At 44.9% G+C, this 23,206-nt stretch overlaps 1 protein-coding gene across 3 annotated transcripts in view; it reads right to left on the bottom strand.

Moving 5' to 3' along the window:
- Positions 1-23,206, bottom strand: part of Lrrc8b (leucine rich repeat containing 8 VRAC subunit B) — a 72,933-nt gene that overhangs the window by 17,679 nt on the left and 32,048 nt on the right. The window contains exons 1-2 of one of the 3 annotated variants that reach the window (XM_041641983.1): positions 12,061-12,141; positions 10,676-10,730 (exon numbers count right to left, since the gene is read on the bottom strand). The exons of 1 other annotated variant lie outside the window; for it this stretch is intronic. The gene's annotated coding sequence lies outside the window, so the exon portion shown is untranslated. Of the gene's footprint in view, positions 1-10,675; positions 10,731-12,060; positions 12,142-23,206 lie in introns of those variants that run through there. One more of the 3 variants, XM_041641982.1, reaches the window with a different exon arrangement.

Raw genomic sequence — 23,206 nt, 5'->3', positions numbered from 1 at the left:
ATCGCTAAAGATTTCCCACTAAACGTTTTCTACTGAACCGACTTCGTCTTTAAATCCTACATCGCGGTTTACAGACTCACGAAGAGTCTGAAGCCCTCCTGTATCTCACGCTGATTCTTCTAATTGTCGTGCTTACAGTGAGAGCCATTATGCCAGCAAATGCTGCTTGTGCCCTAAACCTTTTCCAGGCCACATATTAGCAAACAATGGGGAGGATTCAGGCCAAATGAGATCTCCAGTTCTAACACACAAATGCACTAAATCACTTCAAAGAAATGAAATGAAGGAAGAGTAATGGATTTTATGGTCCCAATCCCATTCCTTCAGCTTTTAAATCTCATTAAAAAGTCATCAAAGCTCTTCAAAGCCTATGAATTCACCCGACAGCCCCATCCCGATGTCTCCAGGACTGGAACAACACCACTCAAGTTAGGCATCTAGATTTCCCAGCAGGCCTCCTTTTACTTTGAAATCATTTCCAAAATAAATCGTGAAAATAAACAAGTAACAATCAGATGGCATTCAGTCATTATGCGCTGAGAACTTGATGCTACTCCAAAGATCTGGGTTTCTGATCTCAGACACAGCATGGAAAGCTGGGCTTCCTCCATAGAATTCCCCTACCAAGGCGTGCTGAGTCATCACCGGCCCAGAGCAGCGGGGGGCCACCGACCAGGTCCTGAGACCTCCAGGAACCTGACTCCAGATTTTGCTGATGGTTATCCCAAGGATTTTGTCATAGTCACAGAAAGCTAAAGAACACAATCGGTTGAGTTAAAATTAATTACCACCTCGTAAGATCAAACAGCAGAAGTTCAGAAAGAAATGAGTCCAATGAATTTAGAGTTTGATTTTCTGACATTATAGGATCTTACAGCTTTAACACAGTAAGGTACGACACATGTGTATGAGACAAACTGAACATGCAGGAAGGACACTGAGATGTTTGTGTGTGTGTGGGGGGGCATATTCATTGCGATAGCTGTGAGATGGCCTCAGCAGGGAGCAGGGCAAGAACCCGGGAGGGAGTCTGGGAGAAGGGCTTTGGCTACCTGTCTTCTACCCTGTATCCTGATAGTTCAAACCTCACAAAGGTTTATTTATTGAGATCTTATGGATCTTTTCTGTCACTGTTTTGGCCAGCCCAAAATGTCCTCATACACTAGTAAGGCAGCTGGTGCTAACACTTGAACCTCTACACTTCTCTCTTCAAACAAACTACATCTCAAGGAAGTCTCAGGCTAGCCCAGGAGAAGGGGGAAAGCAGGCCGTACTTTTCTGTAACAATAAATCCTCGGCTGTGCTCTAGAAATCTTCTGGTCATAAATGATTACCATGTTTTCTACATGCAAAGCACACTAACCCTCCAGCAAAAGTTTCACCCCACCATGAAATTGAGTTCCACCTTGAGACCAGGATCCTGCCATCTTAATCAGGTCCAGGATGCTATGACATCACCTCTGGCTGAGAAGATGTGGGGGGGGGGGGGGTTGCCTTAAGTTACTTTCAGGTTTCTACTGAAGGTCTTACACATGTCCTGACTTATCTTTACTGTGAGTGCCCTGGAGTGTCGTCCTCAGTCTGATGTTTGCAACTGAGGTCCTTTTCTTTTTTAAAGCCCTTCTGTGGGGTGCAGAAACAAGGAATAAAAAAAAAAATCATTTTATGTAGGATCCTAGACAATTTTAGACAGGAAATATTTCCTTTAAATCCTGCTTAAACCCTGAATGTTTCTTAATCCATTTCTCCCAAAACCGGGATCATCGTGGCTAGAAAAGGGGGCCTCCAGTGCTCTGCTAACATCCCACACAGGTGACGGTTTGCCACACGTTCTGTTCATCCCCGACAACCATGAAGACTAATTTCACCGAGCTTAAGGGTCTTTGCCAGCTGCACACTGTGCCAGGGCCATAGGTTTCATTACAGCAGCGGGCGGCTCACTTCAAGATATCACTTTCTGCCTGTCAAAAACCACACCAAATCTCAGTATCTAAAATAAACATTTCATTATTTCCCATGATTCTGTTGAATGATGAACAGTTCTGTTTCATATAGTGCCTGCTGGGATGCCCGGAACACCCAGCATGCCCCGAACACCCAGCATGCCCCAGTCACAGGACTGATGGGATGCCAGGATGCCCAGAACACCCAGCATGCCCCAGTCACAGGGCTGATGCCCGGATGCCTGGAACACCCAGCATGCCCCAGTCACAGGGCTGCACTTGGGCCACTGCTGTGACCTGGAGTCCACTCTGAGCTTTTGGCAAAGGCCTCCCAATATCCAAGAGGTTCTTCAGGCTGACTGCCAATGGAGTTGGTTTCCCAGAGGAAACTTCAGGTCACAGGTTTAGAAGGTCTACATCATTTGAGATTCTGTACCTTAGGGATCATTTTAGCACAAAGACCAGTAACAGGGTCTTAATCCACTGTGGGATACTGTGACCAACCAGGAGGGAACATGTTGCGGGAGGTCCTCCCACTCCTCCAGCCTATCACCGCTGAGATACCAGCCCATTGGGGCGTGGTCTCTCTCCCTTTAAAAAAGCGGCCACTTCCCTCTCCTCTCTCTCTTCACTTCCTGCTCCGCTGGCGACTAGACTCCTTTCCTGGTTGTATAAAGGGCTGTTGCCTGGGACAATGATCTGTAAGTTTTTTCCCCTTTAAATAAATACCACCCTATTAATCATAATCCCAAATTGGTGTGGCATTGTTTGTGACTTACACCTTCATTTTGGCACCCAACGTTTGGTTTCAGTACCTCTCCTTTCCCCGCTCGCAGCCGCGAGTTCGGCTTGGCGGCCACAAGTTTGGCTTGGCGGCCGCGAGTTCGGCTTGGCGGGCACTAGTTCGGCTTGGGGGGAGCCCTCCCTTCCTCAGCTGCTGCCTGTGCCTTGCAGCAGCGGCCTTGGATTCCCCACGTGGATTTAAACTCCACAGGCCCGCGTAGTCTCTGCCCGCGTGGTTTGCTCTTTTCTGAGTCGTTTTTAAATCTCCCTTGCAAGCACAGCTCTTAAGTGGCGCGAACCAGAGCATGCGATTGCTGAAAGCTGCAACCCCTCAGGGTGACTCTGTCACGTGGAGGCATAAGCGGCTTCCAGATTGCTCTTCTCTACCCCTGGATTCTGGGTTTCTGGTTCCGTTTCTGGAATTGATTTAATTACATTTACTTTGTTGAGAAACTTGCATTTTCCAGTTTTTAACATCTACTAAGGCACTGAAACAGGACCATGTTTTCACCACGACTCTGCAACAGCGCCACCTGCTGGATAATAGGTAATATGACAGTTTTTGTTTCTAACGCAAATTTTACTGCTTTGTTTTCACTAATACAATGGATTAGTAAATTTATATTTACTAATACAATGAATTACATCATACAAGGTTTATATGATTATGGGGATACCTTAATTTGCTTGTTACTAGGCTTCAGTTTTCTTTTCCATATTCTATCATTAAGGAAGAATATGGCACTCCTAAGAACAATTGAATCTTTACGTACTAATAATGAACAGAAGAATATGGAACTCCTAAGAACGACTGAATCTTTACGTACTAATAATGAACAGAAGAATATGGCACTCCTAAGAACGATTGAATCTTTACGTACTAATAATGAACAGAAGAATATGGCACTCCTAAGAACGATAGAATCTTTACAAACTAATAATGAACAACTAATTGACAGGATTAAAATTATTGAAAATCAGAGGTTATCTGAACAAGTGGATGCTATGACAGACAAAATTGATTCCATATCCAAGGGTATTAGAAAGTTACCTGAAAGGGTTCAGGCTGTTCAATTTGACCTTCAGACTTTATCACAAAGTTTTGATAAGGTAACAGACAGAATGTACCTCCAAGATGGGAATCTACATGATATACAAGAAAAGTTTAAGGAGGACATGTTATCTTTGAAGGAAAAAATTAAAGCTTTGGAATCACAGGTGCAGAATGGGGACCAAAAAATTGATACCTCAGTGAAATCACTGGAAATATATACAGGTCAGGAGATTCAGGATTTAAGAGAGACAATGATAAAAAGATTTGAAAAGATTGGAGAAATTATTGCAGCTGGTGAACAGAGTAAGGAGGCACAAGGACAGGATGCAATGCCTCCACCAGCTATTAGAACTGGTTTACCCAGGGTTCTAGCGACATACCCTATACTTAATTCTGACAAAGCGTCAACTTCTAAAGGCTCAAAGGGAGTCAGAGAAGCTAGATGGACACCAATAGCAATGAATGATCTGAAAGAAATTAAGCAAGCTGTTGTTAATTTTGGCTTGCACAATGCATATGTAAAGGAAATGATAAGGACTTGGGCTTCTAATGCTAGAGCTACCCCCCATGATTTCCATCAGTTAGTGTCTGCAGTTTTAGATAATGGACCTTCCTTGATGTTTGGAATTTATTTCAGAGAAGAATCCAAACATATGGAACAGCAAGGAAGAGCAAAAGGTATTGAGGTTTCCCAAGATCAAATTCTTGGTGCAGGAGAATATGCTGATCCACAGGTCCAAGCTCTTTATGACGATGAAGTACTGTGTCTATGTCACCAAGCAGCTTTAAATGCTTGGAATAGGATACAAGATCCAGCAAAAAGGGTTGAATCATATACCAGAATTAGGCAGGGACAGAGAGAACCCTTTATTGACTTTTTGCAAAGATTAATTAAGGCTCTAGACATAGGGGTAACAGACCCAGAAGCTAGGCGAATACTTCTTGAATCTCAAGCTTTTGAGAATGCAAACATAGAATGCAAAAAGATAATTGGGCCTTTAAAGTCTAGATCAGCACCTATGGATGAATGGATTCAGCATACGATGAATGTTGAGACGTTTAGCTATAATGATGAATCTTGGGTAGGAGAAGCGATTTCCAAAGCAATGAGGAGACATCAAACTGCCAGGTGTTTTAATTGTGGTAAATTAGGACATTTGCAAAGGGAGTGCAGGCAAAGAATTTCTAGGAATAATATCTCTTCTGGGAATGACAAAAATAGGAGACCTCAGTCTTCAGGTATATGTAGGAGATGCAGTAAAGGCCGGCATTGGTCCAACGAATGTAGGTCAACAACAGACAGACAGGGCAATCCGATATCATCGGGAAACTCCTTGGGGGGCCTCTCGCAGGCCCCCAAGCCAACAGTGGCCCAGTCATTACCAGTCACAGTGGAGAATGTGCCTCACCAAGAAAATTAAAAGCTCCAATTTCTGCTGTAAAAAGTAATACTGGTCTAAATGATGAATTACGTGTGGAGGATGAGTCAAAAAACCCAATAGGACAGAGTAAACGTATATTTTGGCAGACTTCTATTAATGATCAAAGACCAAAGCTAAGAGTCTGTATAAATGGCACTTTTATTGAAGGCTTATTAGACACAGGTGCGGATGTAAGTATCATTACCCCAGAATCTTGGCATCCGAATTGGCCTCTTCAAGAGGTAGATGTTCAGTTCCTGGGAATTGGGCACTATCTCGTGTAAAACAAAGCACAAGATGGGTTGAATGCATAGGGCCCGAAGGGCAAATAGGAAGACTAAGGCCATATATAGCCAATATTGCCATAAATTTATGGGGCTGTGACCTGCTACAGCAATGGAATACCCAGATTAACATTCCTGTATTTCCAAGAACTCATAATTCTGGGAAGGATATGATGAGGTATTATGGAAAAAGGTCACCAGCCATTCAGGCTGTACAAGAACATACAGCAAATACCAAACCTTTAGAGGTACCAACAGCCCTACCTTTAAAATGGCTAACTGAGAAGGCAATATGGACCAAACAATGGCCTCTAGCTGAAGATAAACTACAGGCATTGGAACAGCTGGTGCAAGAGCAACTAGATGCTCACCATATTGAAGAATCAACCAGCCCTTGGAATTCTCCTGTGTTTGTTGTAAAAAAGAAATCTGGTAAATGGAGAATGGTGACAGATCTAAGAGCTGTCAACAAAGTAATTCAACCTATGGGCCCACTACAATCTGGAATTCCTTTGCCTTCTCTGTTACCAAAAGGATGGCCTCTTATAGTTATTGATTTGAAAGATTGTTTTTTCACTATACCGTTACAAGAAAAGGATAGAGAAAAATTTGCCTTCACAGTGCCTACTTATAATAATTCTCAGCCTAATAGGAGATATCAATGGACTGTCCTCCCACAGGGTATGCTCAATAGTCCTACACTGTGCTAATATTTTGTAAGTAAGCCATTGGAAATAATTCGTAAACAATTTCCAAGTCCATCATTTATCATTACATGGATGACATCTTGTTATCTGATTCAAATAAAGATACTTTAGAAAGGTTGTTTGAAGAAGTAAAGAAAGTCTTGCCTAGGTGGGGATTACAAATTGCCCCTGAAAAGATTCAAAGAGGAAATTCTATTAATTACCTAGGTTACAGAATAGGGTTAGAGAAAATTAAAACGCAAAAGGCACAAATTAGGAGAGACCGGTTAAAGACTCTTAATGACTTCCAAAGATTGTTAGGAGACATTTCCAGTCTACGACCAGCTGTTGGGATAACACCTGATCTAATAGTTCATTTAAACAAAACCTTAGATGGTGATAAAGATTTGAATAGTCCAAGAGAACTGACAGCTGAAGCAGAAAAGGAACTGACAATGATTGAGGAAAAATTACAGGAGGCACACGTGGATAGGGTGAACCCAAATCTTAGCTGCATCCTAGTCATATTGCCTCCCAGGCATTCGGGATTAAAGGTGTAAGCTACTACACCTTGAACTCACAGAGAGAGGACTACTGAACTTGCCTAAGGTGAGATGATCTTTTGGGGTTCCTGATTCATGAAAGAGTCTGCGAGACATTCTGCAGGACACAACAGATAGTGACTGAACTGACTTTGAATTTTCCTGCTTTATGGAAATGTCTGCTGAATACCATGGGCCTGAAGGCTGAAGATGGATGCCCCAACGGTACAGAGGAACTTTGGGTGACTGTCCAGGCAGCGAGATGTCTCTGTCATTTCTAGAGTTTGAAAGTTGCTTTTTTCTTGTTTGCTTAGGTAGTATTGTATCTTTCTGGAGTCTTTGATGGAGTTAAGAATAGTTAGTTATAGTTTTCCTTAGTTATGATAAAGATTATTGTAACTTTTACTTGATAACTGTTTTGTTATATGTAATTTTGCTATGTTAAAGTTAAAGCCTTTTTTTTTTTAAACTGAAAAAGGGGAAATGATGGAGGAAGGTCATTGGCTAATAAAGGAACTGCCTTGGCCCATTTTATTGGTTAGGACGTAGGTAGGTGGAGTAAACAGAACAGAATGCCGGGTAGAAGAGGAAGTGAGCTCAGAGTCTCGACAGCTCTCCTTTCAGGAGCAGACGCCTGAGAGAGATGCCATGCTCCTGGCTCCTGGGCAGACGCACGCTATGAAGCTCCGACCCAGGATGGACATAGGCTAGAATCTTCCCGGTAAGCGCACCTAGGGGCGCAACACAGATGATTAGAAATGGGCTAAATTAATATGTGAGAATTAGCGTAGAAGAGGTTAGATAGAAATGGGCCAAGCGGTGTTTAAAAGAATACAGTGTCCGTGTAATTATTTCGGGCATAAGCTAGCCAGGCAGGCAGCCCGGGTGCCTGGGACGCAGCCCTGCCACCCCTATTACTACAGGAACAGGGCCTCAGGAAAGAATTCTCTGAGGCACCATTTTACTCTGCTGAGTGTGGAACAGAACTGTTGAGGTGTGGAGGGGGCAGTGAGACTGGAAAAGGAAAGGAAGAAAATATTCTGTGGGCACAGGGATCAGAATTTAAGTCCACAGAAAAAGCAAACACAGACAGGTAATGGTCATCTGGCAATTCCCTAATGAGTTTGTTAAGGAATCATAAATAATGTTTCAGATAAAAATCGCTTTATTTACTGGAAGTCCTAGGGGAAAAGTACTGAACAAATAAATTGAATATGAAAGACATAAACTAAAGTTACTGAATGAATACAATCCTGAAATCCCAATGAAACGGAGCTGGTTTTTGTTTATTTTGTTGCTGTTTTTGGCACCAGGGTGTAAGCAGAAACTGCTTGTTTGTTTCCTGGCCGCCCAGACCTGAATAATCACACATAAACTATATTAATTACAACACTGTTTGGCCAATAGCTTAGGCATATTCCTAGCTAGCTTTTACATCCTAAATTAACCCATTTGTATTCATCTGTGTACCACCATGAGGCTGGGGCCTACCAGTAAGGTTCCCATGGCATCTTTCTCCTTTGGTAGCTACATGGTGTCTCCTTGACTCTGCCTACTCTCTCTATATACATCTCTGTTCAGATTTCCTGCCTGGCTATATTCTGCCCTGCCATAGGCCAAAGCAGTTTCTTTATTAGCCAATGGTAATAAAACATATTCATGGCATACAGAGGGGAATCCCACATCAACAGGGTCTCACTAAGTATCTTTGGTTGACCTGGATCTTAGAGATCCACCTGCTGCCGCCTCTGGAGTGCTGGGATTAAAGCGCTCCACGGTGTCCAGTTCTATGTTGTTTGAAGGTTAAGGAAAGTTGCTCTGTTCTGTTTCTACAAGTTACAGACTACGTCATATATTAGCTTTAGATGATGGTATGTTTTGGAAATATAAATTGGCAATGATTTTAGTAGGCTACTCTATCATCTAAAACAGTACGTTGATTTTTGGCTTTGGAGTTTTTATTGAGACAGGGGCTTGTTATGTAGCCCAGGTTAACCCGGGTCTCACGATCCTCCTGCCTCAGCTTCCTGAACTCTGGGATGACTGTCATGTGCAACCACACGGGCTCTAAAACAACTCTCCCAGAGATGGCCTAAGAATGCAAGCTCGAATCCTTCATTAGTTCTCATTATCTTAAAAACTATTTTCCTGGCCAACTCCCCCAGAGTAAGAGAGTCTTCTGAGTCACACACTCTCTCTCCTCTCAGGTTACCATGCTGAGAAAGGAGACCATCAGTCAGCCAGGAACACGTCACCCTTCTTTGTCCTTCACAGAGCAGCCACGTGGAGTACAGAAACCAGAGTCCACTCTTAACTGAACAAGTAAGAAACACCTTCAGAGAAGTGAGGTAGTTTCTCCACAGAAGGACGGTAACAGAACCTGGGTTATAGCCCAGAGCCGAGCTTGGAAACACTGATAATGGTCTTCCTTAGAAACATGAAGCTGCACACACAGACTCGAGAAAACATGTTACAATCCCTTTTAAAGTATAAAAAAAACGAGAGATAAACAAACTAATATGCTCGAAAAATCCTCAAAAGCGTAGTCAGTCATTTAAAATCCCTTCTCCGGGTTAGCGTTTGTGCACTCAGTGACGGAGAGCAGGCACGCCAGCATGAGGCAGACCAAGAGCAGTCTCATCTGCTCTCCTGAGATGAGTGGGAAGTGGGACACCATCATCTCCAGACCTGTGGCGACTCGACGAGAGGGACAACGGGATAAACCTAGCAGAGTCCATGAGTGGCTCTTAGGTAAACAAGATGCACAAAGGGAATGCATGCATGGCACAGAATCCAGAACTGCAGCCCCAGTCAGAGGAAGCTCAGAGCTTAGCTGCTCATGCTCCAAATACTGACAATGCCTGTTATATACCAACAGATCTAAGTCTTAGGGAAATACAGGCATACAAGATGCACAGTGAGCTATGAAAGAATCTCAGTGGAAGCATGCACAAGGCCCTGGGTGCAATCCTCAGTTGAGGAGGTCTCTGTCCTTAAGTATTTTACTGAGTAGGAAGGGAAGAAACCACAACCAAACACACAGACACGGGAGACCAAAAGCACTGTGAAGACGATGGACCCCGAGAAGGATGGCTTGCTTGGACAATCACTAGAACAGTGATTAAGCAAGTAAGCACTCATTACTCAGCCCACTGAAGATCATTCCAGGCAGAGGGAGCCGCAGGCTTGGGAGGCATGAGGGTCAGATAGGAGTGTATTCTGGCAAGGAGGAGAATGACAGCAAGCCTGCATGCAGCCAAGGCAAAAAGTTTATATACAAAACAACACAGAAGTGATTGAGAGGCCACTAAGCGGTCAGAAGCAGCAGATCAGCAAAACCTGTTCTAAGCTTTTAAAAGCTCGGGCAGCTCAACAGATCGGCAACAAGGCAAATGGGCTGAATGAATTACACTTGGGAGCTGAGTATGGGGTTCACTTGGTAAAGTGTCTACCCAGAACACATAGGGCTAGGTCAGTTTCCAACAGGGCATAGAGGCATGGTGACACACGTCTGAAATCCCACTACTCAGAAGGTGCAGTCAATAGAGTCGCCTTCCCTGGCTACGCAGTGAGTTTGAGATCAGCCTGCCATACAAGAGACTGTTTCAATCAGCCAACCGAACAACAAAAAGGATAACATGCCCAAATAAAATACATAAGCATGAAGTCTAAATCTCTCATTGATTATTATATTCTTTCGATCTTTAGTGGTTAAAAAAAAGTAATCAATTGAACATACACACTTCCTGCTTACAAAACCCACAAAGGCTAGGAAGAAGACATTTTAATTGAAATAACACAGATTTAAATTTCTGCTTAACCAGTTTAAACATATCAAAGCGATTTTACTCAAAACATCTGTAAGTATGGCAATCTTTTTCTGTACTCTATTTTGCCCCAAGCTACCAACTAAATTGTAATAATCGTGGCCATGTGTTCATAACTGGAAATGCTCATCTTACCCTATGAATGCTGGTCAGCCGGGAACTCTGCAATTAGTTTTGATCTGAGGAATTCCTGAAGAGAAATCATATGCACATTGTTATATTTTATGCATCCTAGGACTGCAAGACCATTTTTTACTTACATGGTTCTCAAACTCCCAACATACCTAAACATTTTGTTAAACACATAAAAATGAAACTTTTTATTTATTTATTTATTTATTTATTTTTGAGACCAGGTTTTGCTGAAGTTTTCGAGCCTGTCCTGGAATTAGCTCTGTAGACCAGGCTCACCTTGAACTCACAGAGATCCGCCCGCCTCTGCCTCCCGAGTGCTGGAATTAAAAGCAAGCACCACCAATGCCCTGTTCAAAAATCCATCTTTTAAAAAACTTGAGGCATGGGCTGGAGAGATGGCTCAGAGATTAAGAGCACTGGCTGCTCTTCCAGAGGTCCTGAGTTCAATTCCCAGCAACCACATGATGGCTCATAACCATCTGTGCTGAGATCTGGCGCCCTCCTCTGGCTTGCGGGCATACATCGAGGCAGAATGTTGTATACATAATAAATAAATCTTTAAAAAAAAAAAACTTGAGGCAGAGATGATGGCCTTTGACCTTTCAGTAAAGGTCAGCAGACACTCGAGGCTGCTCACAGCAGTCACTCACAAGGCACAAGACATAGTTCGTTTTAAAAGAGAAAGAAACACAGTATCTGAGGCATTGATCCTTATTTGTTTTTTACAAGTAAAAATATCTTCGTGAGAGTTTCCTCCGTGGAGTTTGCTACTTTGTCACTCCTGGCCTGCAGCGCACAAAGATGCCACCATGAAGCTCCACAGGCATTATGTCCAGATTTCCTCCGTACCCTCATGCGCCTTTTCATTTCTGATAAAGCATTACAAATATTTCACTCTTAAAAGCCACTCCCTGTTCATTGCTAGTAAGGCTACAGATGTCTCTGAACTAGGCTTATATGACACGCCCTCTTCCTTCTTCCCCTTTGGGAACTGAACCTAAAACCTTGTCCATGGTAAGCAAGCACTCTACCATGGAGCTACATCTTCTCCTTCACCCTTGTTCATGTGTTTCTTCTGCTGAGAATTCTAAACTGAGAGCTGTGGGCCAAACAAAACGTTTAGTTTCTCACACATAACGTCAATTGATGCCCCACCCTCTTACAATGTTACACCAATAATTTTTCTGGTCGGCAGGCTATCGGGTGACTTTGGAATAGATTAGGGCTTATCACTGAAACCCCGTCAAAAACAAACAAAAGACACCTTCACTAACTCCACACATGAAAAAGAATCTTCCTGCCGCTCCACTTTGCCTACTTCGAAAGGTAGGTTGCACAACCCACTGGGTCTATTAACTGAGTCCCACTCCTCTATTCAAACTCACCAGCACCAGAGCCGTCTCTTGTCAAAGAAGCAGATGCAGAGCTCTGGGGAAGCTCTCATAACGACTACCTGTCATCTCAGGATGAAGCCACCGCTGAAAACTAAAAGCGATGTGCCTCAGTTTCTTTATCCAGGCTAAATAAATCATCCAGACTAATTTTAGAAACCGTAACCACAGTTATCCCCTTTCTTCCTCCTCAGCAGAACATTAAAGTACTGAGCTGGAAGAATGAAATGTGAAAATCCTAAATGGCAATGCTGCTCAGAATAGAATAAATCGTGCACTTTAGGCAGGATAAAACGGGGACAAAGATGGGCACAGCAATTCTGACAGGCCAGCTGCAGAGACAGGCAGCTCTGTTATCCAACTTCACTATGCTAATGAGTTACCAAACTAGCTCCATGTATACCACCCCCGGGCAGAGGCAGGACACACGCGTGTGTACTTTGAACTTGAAAACTCAGCCCTGTGACAGCCTAAGAATGGACTCTGGCAGCTAGAGAGGCCAGGCTGCTGAGACTTTTCCCTCCCACCTTCCAAAGGTTCCCCCACCCAGTTCAGAAATCCCTTCTAAGAGATGTAGAAGAAAATCCTCATTCTCCCAAGAGACTGAGGATTAAGGATCAGTTTTCTGATAGAAAAACAAAAGGCCCCAAGGTTATGACTGCATGAGGGGAGGAGTCGGGATGTTCCTGCTCTCTGCTGGTCCACAGGGATGGCAGAAACTGACAGCATACACCTGTGCAGCAGAGCAAAGGGCAGCCACACAGTCCTGGAATCTTAACACAGCTGTCTTGTAGGGATAGGCACAAGAAACGTACAAGATGAAAGATGGAGCAAAAATCAAGATAAGGGTGGGAGTCGAACCCAAGGCTTTGACCAGGCGAGTGTTCTACCACTGAGGTACATTCCCAGCCCAGAGCTCACAGTCCTATGACATCACTATGCACATTGCATTCCAGAAATGGCAGGAATCACAGCACCACACTCTATCTTGTGCAATCTATATTTTAGGCTCTGATTATGTGAAACCAGAGTCTCACACATCTGATTACATCACTGATTTGAAAGGCTTCAAATCAAGGAGTTAAAAAGGGACATTTCAGCTGGGCATGGTGACACACTCCTTTAATCCCAGCACTCGGGAGGCAGAAGCAGGCAGATCTGAGTTTGAGGCCTGCCTGATCTCCATTCCATCACCTGTCCTGCCTCGCACGGTCAGGCGACACTGCCACACCCAACTGACCGGCTAAGTTCCTGGCTCTACTTCCCTCAGACTGCTTTATGGTACATGTTAAACTAAGATCCCAAGTCCCTTGAGGACTAATTCAGTCTCTGGTTTATCTGTATCATAGGGACCCATCCCAGAGTATTTTCAATGGCTAGATGGAGGGGTGTTGACAGGACCTGCAAGGAAGACAAGGACATGGCTGTGACTTCCTTCTGGTTAGCCAGGATCCTGAGAGCTGACACAAAGGGAAAGTAAGAGAGGTTCCCCGCACCCCCCCCACCCCCCCGCCCCAGACTGTTCCTATTTAGCTCCTGGCTACTCCTCTAAAAATGTGATGGGGATGGAGAGAGGATTCCCTGGAAAAAAGGCACCAATTGCATTTCCAGAGTTCCCGGGTTCAATTCCCAGCAACCACATCATGATTTATAACTAGTGCTGCTCACATGTGATATAAAGCCAAAATGCAGGTAAAACTCTCAGATATATAAAATAAAAAATACTTTTTTTCAGATATTAGGCTCTGATTTTGTAAAATCATATGAATGAATGGTCTGAAGACAGACAAACGGTCTGAAGAGGCCCTGAAGTTAGTGAGCCCTACGGAGAAGGGCTCAGACAAGCTGGCGGGTCCCATGTCTGCCCCGACGGCAGGGGAGTTACTTTGAGTGCCATTACTGTGTCACTGCATGACACCAGACCGTAATGGATCTCATTACCCAGTTAGGAACCAAGAGCATATAGATGGCTTGGCTCTCGGAAGGCTGTGCAAGCAGAGGCAGGCCACATATACAGTGTGTGCAGTAGAGAACAGGAGGGGCAGGCCATGGCAGAGCCCGGGGCGTTTTCATCACCCACAGCAGGTGCAGTCAACAGATGCAGAGTCCAGCCCCCAGGAAGCATGCTTGTCGAGCACCCACTGGACAGGACATTTCGTTTCTGAAAGCAGAGCTGCCGTGGGACTCAGCATGACTGGCTGCATTATGATGGCTGCAGGTTATTTCGAATGCGATGGACCCCTGGATAACGCCACAGCACTCCTAAATGACCTTAGCATCTTACAGATTAGGGTTGTATAATTATTCTTTCACTTGAGTGGCCTTAGGCTACAAGAAGGAAAATTCTAAGATGAAATGAGAGCATGTGATTATCAAGTCAGAATATTGCCTGTTCCACTACACTGTGCTTAATTCTGTCTTCTTCCTCCAAGACCATACCTACTGGGGGACCAGAAACTTTTCTTGTATCTCACGGCTTGCCAAACACGATTTGCTCCTAAACATTGTAATTTCACAACCATATGAGCTAAGACCAAGTTGACAATGTTGCATGTCCAGGGGATAATTTTAGTCTCTTAGAGCAAATCACCTCTGATGGGATCACCGCGAGGAAAGCTGTGTCTGCTATAATAGACTCATGAAACAATACCAAACATCCAATGTTTAAGGTAATAAAACTAAGGTTTAATGTTCGCCTATGGATAAATGGCCACAGAACACTAAAGTTACGTACTTCTTTTTTGGTTGAGGCAGGGTCTCATATAGTTCACAATGGCCTCAACATTAACATAGCCAAGGCTGACCCTGAACACCTGAACTCCCGCCCCCACCTCTGAGGGTTAAGATTATGGATGTGTATCATCTGACCTGACGCTGAGGTGGTGGAGCTGAGGACTCAAGGCAGCACCCTACTGCTTGGGCTGTTATTTCCGGCCCCCATTAGAACGAGCCCTACAGCACAACCTCCCCAGTCACAAGTCACACCACATTTTGTCCTTCGTTAGCTCTGGGAACACTGATGCCATACTACTGTTGAACCGCATCCCAGATATCTGGTGACACACTCAGCTGCCTCCACCTGGGAGCTGTCTGCAGGACAAGGCTAACACACAGCAGTCCCCACCTGCTGAATGGAGAGGGCTGTCAGGGTTACCTGGCAGTCAAGGTAACCACTTCCTGTGCACCTTGTCAAGAATGGCATGAATAAATTAGTTACTTTTCTGTTCCTAGACAGCGGCAATTTAAAGAAAAAAAGAGTTTATGCTGGGCGGTGGTGGTGCATGTCTTTAGTCCCAGCACTCGGGAGGCAGAGGCAGGCGGATCTCTGTGAGTTCGAGGTCAGCCTGGTCTACAGAGCTAGTTCTAGGAAAAATCCAATAAATAAATAAAGTTTATTTGGACTCAGGGTTCTAGATAGCACGGTTAAGATTCCATCGTGGAGGGGGAAAGAAGCAGCACGCATCAGGTAAGGCAGCAGAATAAGACGCTGACTGCTCACGTGCCAACTCAGTGGCACAGGTGAGGCCTTAAGCTCTCAAAGCTAACTCCTGTGACAAACTTTCTCTAGCAAGGCCGTTTCTCCTCTGCACCACCTCCTGGGGACCAAGTGTCCAAGTGCTTGAGGCCAAGTTCAAAAGCAAATCCAGAGTTCACACTAGCTCTGAGAACGTCAGCTGCATGCTCTGACTTGAACGTCCATGCAAGCCTCTGCACTGGAGAGGAGTTCCACAGAGAATGTGACCTCTCTCTCTCTTTCCGAAATCTACAACAAGCCTTTTTGAGAAAAACAAGATCTCGCTGGGTGGGAAGGAGAATGGAACAGAGTGAATAGATGGGTCTGACCTCGGCCCTCTGCAAATGCGTTACAGTTGTGAGGCTTGGTCCTCTGGTGGGACTCTGAAAGTGGGAACAGGGGCTGTCTCCAGCTGCTTTACTGGCTTTTGCGACCCCCAGCCTTAACACCCAGCCTTACTGTAACTTGCTGTGCCATGCTTTATTGATACCCATGGGAGACCTGCCCTTTCCTGGATGGAGATGGAAAAGGATGGGATTGGGGGGTGGGGGGTGGGGCAGAGGGACTGGGAGGGGAGGATGGGGGAGGGCTGTAGCCAGGAGGGATGTAAAATAAATAGACGAATACACACACACACACACACACACACACACACACACACACACAAAGGCAGGTGGATTTCTGTGAGTCTGAGGCCAGCCTGGTCTATCTCCCTCTCTCATGATAAGTACAGAGCAGTATTCCACCTGTCTACCCCATGTTAGTACTGCCTGTTCATGTTATAAATGCTTGTTAATAAATAGGAAAGATTCCTAGTACCGACTTCCAGCCTTCCCGTGTATGCACACGCACATGCACCTGCACACAAATACACACACATGAATATGCATATATACATGAACACACAAAGTAGTGATAAGGATGAAATGAAGTAGTTTTTATATGATGACAAAATGAATTTCACTGAATTGTGTATAGTATCATTCATAACATAATTCTTAAGTAATATAACAACCACCTCACACAAACATTCAATAAACTAGTTTCCTGTAGAGATAAAACTTTAAAAAAAAATTTATTTAAAATGTGCACAGCCATGGAAAAGGAGGTGGCTTGATAGGTCACCCGCTTACTAAACCCTGAGTTCAATACAGATAGGTCACCTGCTTACTAAAACCCTGAGTTCAAGCCACGGCACAAGTGGAAGAAAAGGTATAGATTTGCGTTACTTCTGCATTGATGAAATGTCACAGATACTGCAATCGATAATTGGATGGCACAATTACGGACATGTAACTGGCCTTACGTTACCACGACAGTATCAAACTGAGAAAAAAGCAACACCATCCCTGTGGGTGGAGAAGTGAGCATTTTTGGACCTTTCCTACCCATTGGTTTCTTGCCTCCTTATTCAGTGACCAGTTCTTCCTCTCGGCCCCTACTAGGGTGGGTCAGTGATTCCTCCTCTCCCAGACCAAGGCAGGTCACAGAGACCAGAGTACTTTCTCCCCTCCCCCACAGGTGGAGCACAGAAATTCCCCGGATGGTCACCTTTATTCTGCAGGGCTTCTGCACTGTGGCTGGGAGGAAGGAATGCTACACCTGAGATTGAGAATCTGAACAGACAGGTTTCACTGAGGTGCCCTCAGTCTGTTAGCAGAGGCTCCCGTGCTGATTTTTGTTCAATCATAATTCTACCCAGCAACCGTCTGTTCTGACAGTTTTGACTGGGCCTCTGGTTGCATTCTGAAAGTTGCCATGTCATCTAAAACTCTGATTATATGAACCAGTTAACAATCACCCTTCTGGTGGGTCAGGATCAATGTCCTACCTGTCTACCCTATGTTAGCACTGCTTGCTCATGTAATTTCCCCACTTGCTATCTCTGAAGTGATAAGATCCAGCAGTGTCTTCAGTGTTTTAACCTTTGTTAACATGGTAGGAAGGTAGAAAGGGCACCTCTCGCCTTAAGTCTATGTCTTGCTTTAGTCAAAGAGAGGGAAGGCAGGGAGTTTATTTGCCTCTGTCTCTTCTACCTTAACAATCCTTTGTATGTTGGTTGGGGGAGCATCTTCTGGTGTCCACACCCCAGAGGAACTGTCCCAAAAGAAAGCAAAGCAAGACACACACACACACACAGAGAGAGATAGAGAGAGAGAGAGAGAGAGAGAGAATAAAAGGGGAAGGAGAGAGGAAAGAGAGAGAGGAGGGAGGGAGGAAGGGAGGGGGACTTCGTAAATAAAATGTATATGGTCCTTCCTGGCAAAACAGGCAGGAGCTTCTTCATCCATCCCAACTGCCTGCGAAGTAATTAAGACTGACAACCAGAGCAAGGATGCATCCCTGCTTACACAACTCATGCGGAGAAACACCTACCCGCTACTCTAATAACGACAAGGCGGGAAAACCTGCCTTTAATTGCCATTTAAATGATAATTATACACACAGCCTGTTTCCTGGTAAATCTATTAAGATGCAGTTAAGATAACTTCATATCATGCATTTAAATACAGACTTTCCTCCAGAATGGCTTGATAAAGGAGAGGGAACATTTGGGACAGCTGGAAGGGAGGTGGCAGAATGGTTAGGGTGGCGGTCTCTAGTAAGCAAGTGTCAACTGTCAACCTATAACACAGGCCTGATGGAGGAAGGTCATTGCTACACAGGCCATTGCTGTTTCTATTACATAAACATGGCTTTTTACATACTGGAACTGACTTCACGGTTAAGTAAGGCAGCCATCACTCAAATGCTTAGGGCAGGGAGAGACGCACAGCAACGCGCAGCGTGGTCATTTCTTAGCACAACAGTAGCTTCTGTAACAAACCCATCTTTTAAAAGGTTGGCTTCACATCGTGTCTGTCCTGAAAACACATCTGCCTTAGCCCTGGGGAATCAGCTTCTCCAGCTAAGTTATACGATATGACCCTAGTCATCCAAAACTGAGAACTATAAGTACCTTTTCTCAACTATTTACTGCACGGACCAGGGGAGACGGGCTATTGTGAGGCAGAAGCAGACACAATAAACGGTGCTGTAATGCTTAAACTTAACTGGTCCAAGTCACTTAATGCCCATCTTAACAGCCAACATTCTTGATGCTGACAAGCCAGATGTGGTCGGTGTCACCCAGGCAAACAGGGCACATTCCAAGTCTGTCATCAAGAAAAAAACCAACCAAACAAACCAGCAACACTATCATCACGGTCTGGGGCGATGGCTCAGTTGGCAAAATGCATGAGGAGCACCCAAGTTCAGACCGCTAGCACACACCTGAAATCCAGTGTCACGTAGCAGAGACAGGAGGCTGCCTGGGACTTGATGGCTACCCAGGCTCGCCAACTGCTAAGCTCCAGCTTCAATCAGAACCCCTTATCTCAAAAAATATGATACTAATGGAAAAAGACTCCAACACATCCCCCGACACACACAAAAGCTCCTCATCATTAGGCATGCTTAATGTCACTGGATTTGACACTTGCAAATGGCTACAGTAAGCTTTACATTTTGTACGTTTTTTACCAAAAATAGTCATGCAGAATAAGAAAACAAGAATTGCAGTTTACACAAAAGGATTACACAAATCAAATATAATCAGCCTCAGTGTTCCAGAAAACACAATACATTAAAATACTATTTCAAATACACCAATCTTGCTTTATCTATGGTGTATACGTTCTATAATAAACAGTGAATTTTCAATCAGTTTATTCATAACCCTTAGTTAAAAGAATTCGGTTAAGCAAGATAATGTGATTCCCCAATGTATTTCTTTTCTTTCTTAAGTGTATGGGTGCTTTGCCTACATGTCTGTCTGCACACCATGTGGGTGCTAGTGCCTGTGGAGGTCTACAGCGAACACCAGATTCCCCAGAACTAGAGTCACACACGGTTGTGAACCACCATACAGGAGCTTGGAACTGAACTGGGTCCTCTGAAAGAGCAGCCAGTGTTCTCAAGCACTGAGCTTTCTCTCCAGCCCTGCTTCGGGTACTGAATGGCCAAGCCCATGTCAATACTGGGCTTTTAATGAGCCACGCTGACGTCAGCGTCAGGGGACTGCAACAAGGCAAGCAGATGATCCCTTTTAACTCTGCAGCTCACATTTTACTGGTGGGATCCGCTTCCTAGGCATCTGGGACTCCCCTGAATAGGTCCTCTGGGCCACTCAGACCTCCTCACCAGTTAGGCTATGGCTGCCTTGACACTCACTGTGAGGGATAGAATCAGAATATTTAAAACCTGCTGTTTCCAGAGTCTCCAATCACAGGGCTCCCTAACACATGCCCCTTTCCAGCTGGTTATACAGCCATTTCTGGGTAACACAGGAAGGTCACACACCCCTGCCTGGTACATTTTGGAGCCCCCTAAAAGCAAAAGCAGATCGCTCAATTTTTATTTACAATTTTCCGTATTTTTTATCCCCAGGTCCTCGGGGCCAACTATCGACTCTGTTGGCTTCCTTCCCATGCCTGGTCCCTCACTGAGGCTAGCTTCGATGGCGGCGGTGTGGAACGTGTGTACTGGAGCACATCCAGGGCCGCCTCCATGGCCATCTCATCTGCATCCACCCCACTCTGGTCCTCCATCTTCAGCTTTCGCGTCTGTTGTTGGCCTCAGAGCTGATATAAAAGGTAACTCTGAGATCACTCCAGTGGCAAATGTAAAAGGATCTCCTGCGTGACCTGCCAGCTCTGGCTGGCGACAATGGATGGAAGCAGCACAACTCTCCCGCCACAGCTTTATTTACATAGCTTGGTCCCAAGGAAACAAAACAACCAATGTTGCCACTGCCACCATGTAACATTTAAGCCCTCCTACAAAGCGGAAAGGAGCCTTTGAAAAAGGCCCAGAGGCCCAAGATTCCAGGCAGAAGAGAAAAAAGTGCAGTGTGGTAAAGTAGGAGCCTGAGTAAAGCTCTTTGATACATCTACCTTGAAAGTTCTTTGTGAGATCGACCTTGTAATGGAAATGCGGGTGGACAGCGGACTCAGCTGCAAGTCCAGCTTGCCTGCCTCCTGAATGAGACAAGACCTTTCACCACAGTGCCGGGAGCCAACACACTGATTTCATCTCCTCTTCTCCCAGGAAGAAAGTGTGGGAAGTGAAACATTGGGCAAGAGCCCCAAGAGAAACAGGTCACTTTTGAGAAAGAGCAAGCTGTTATGTCATGGAAGCTTCAAACTCGATGTCCACTTTCTTTTTGTGGTTGAGTCAGCACCTCATGTTTCCAATTTGGTGAGCAGGGCATTTAGGGGCCAAAACTCTTCTGCTGGCAGGGTGAAAATGTTTGGTGTATGTTTGGGGCAAACACGATACCCTTCCTCTATCAATGGCAACAATCCAGCTCTACTCTACTCTGCCACAGTTTAAGGGCTCTGCTTCCGGCCATGCTTCTGACAGTTTCCCTGCTACCCAGGTACACAGCTGCCTTGTCTGACCCCTTCTCAAGTTCAATAATTCTGTAACATGATGCCCAGAACTCAGGACAATTAAGTTACTAATATTACTTCATTAAAGAGGAGAAAGCCCAGAAGTAGGCACAGTACTCTGTGTGTGTGTGTGTGTGTGTGTGTATGAGTGTGTGTGTGTGTATGAGTATGTGTGAATGTGCATGTGCATGAGTATGTGTGAATGTGCGTGTGCATGAGTATGTGTGTGTGCATGAGTATGTGTGTGTGTGCATGAGTATGTGTGTGTGCATGAGTATGTGTGAATGTGCGTGTGCATGAGTATGAGTGTGTGTGCATGAGTATGAGTGTGTGTGCATGAGTATGTGTGAATGTGTGTGTGCATGAGTATGTGTGAATGTGTGTGCATGAGTATGAGTGTGTGTGTGTGCATGAGTATGTGTGAATGTGTGTGCATGAGTATGAGTATGTGTGAATGTGCATGTGCATGAGTTTGAGTGTGTGTGTGCATGAGTATGTGTGAATGTGCGTGTGCATGAGTATGAGTGTGTGTGTGCATGAGTATGAGTGTGTGTGTGTGCATGAGTATGTGTGTGTGCATGAGTATGTGTGTGTGCATGAGTATGAGTGTGTGTGTGTGTGCATGAGTATGAGTGTGTGTGTGCATGAGTATGTGTGAATGTGCGTGTGCATGAGTATGTGTGAATGTGCGTGTGCATGAGTATGAGTATGTGTGAATGTGCATGTGCATGAGTTTGAGTGTGTGTGTGCATGAGTATGAGTGTGTGTGTGCATGAGTATGAGTGTGTGTGTGTGCATGAGTATGTGTGTGTGCATGAGTATGTGTGTGTGCATGAGTATGAGTGTGTGTGTGCATGAGTATGAGTGTGTGTGTGTGCATGAGTATGAGTGTGTGTGTATGAGTATGTGTGAATGTGCGTGTGCATGAGTATGAGTGTGTGTGTGTGCATGAGTATTAGTGTGTGTGTGTGCATGAGTATGTGTGTGTGTGTGCATGAGTATGAGTGTGTGTGTGTGTGCATGAGTATGAGTGTGTGTGTGTGCATGAGTATGTGTGAATGTGCGTGTGCATGAGTATGAGTGTGTGTGCATGAGTATTAGTGTGTGTGTGTGTGCATGAGTATGTGTGTGTGTGTGCATGAGTATGAGTGTGTGTGCATGAGTATGTGTGTGTGTGCATGAGTATGAGTGTGCATGTGCATGAGTATGTATGTGCGTGTGCATGAGTATGAGTGTGTGCATGAGTATGAGTGTGTGTGCATGAGTATGAGTGTGTGTGCATGAGTATGAGTGTGTGTGCATGAGTATGTGTGTGTGTGCATGAGTATGAGTGTGTGTGTGTGCGTGAGTATGTGTGTGTGCATGGGTATGTGTGTGTGCATGAGTATGAGTGTGTATGTGCGTGTGTGCATGAGTATGAGTGTGTATGTGCGTGTGTGCATGAGTATGTGTGTGTGTGCGTGTGCATGAGTATGAGTGTGTGTGCATGAGTATGTGTGTGTGCATGGGTATGAGTGTGTGTGTGTGCATGAGTATGTGTGTGCGTGTGCATGAGTATGAGTGAGTGCGTGTGTGTATGTGTGTGCATGACTGTGTGTGTGAAACTGGGACCAAGACCACAGACACAGCACAGGCTGTATAGGAATCCTCCCAGAAGGCCAATACTGCCCCTTGAAACAGTGCCCACAAGTTCTCCCGGAAGGTCAAATTCACCTTCAGAGATCACACATTAAGTCCCCATGCCTGAGTCAATGACTTACAAAAATATTCCCTTCCTCTTTGACACTCTGACCGCTCTGATGACCACAGGCTCTCCTAGCTCTCTGTCCCTTCCTCTCATAGTCCCTATTATCCTCTGAGTAGTCACTCCATTAACGGATCTCTCCTCCCACTAGCAATGAGCTCTGAGGTCTGGTCAGTACATATTATGCTGATTAATGTATCCCAGGCTTACCATGCAGAGGCAGCCATTGCATATTAATGTGCAGATAAAGGGTTAAAATTAGACTCCTGACTTGAACAGAAACCACAACTATCTTTCATCATCTCGCCTTCAATTTACCAAATTCCACATGACAGCCCAAGGTCCCTGCCTGCAGCGACTTAAAGACTCGCTGAACCGCCCATCAGCAGGGAAGGGGGTGGGCGGGCAGGTGGCTCAGCACCATCGGGAAGACTCTGGGGTGCATGGGAG

Source organism: Microtus oregoni, unplaced genomic scaffold, assembly GCF_018167655.1.
Source record: "Microtus oregoni isolate MIOR12 unplaced genomic scaffold, Mior012 000072F_ref0000427, whole genome shotgun sequence".
In the NCBI taxonomy this organism is placed as follows: Eukaryota; Metazoa; Chordata; class Mammalia; order Rodentia; family Cricetidae; genus Microtus; species Microtus oregoni.
Note: the sequence above shows the minus strand (reverse complement) of the source record. Positions and strands in the feature narration are given on the sequence as shown.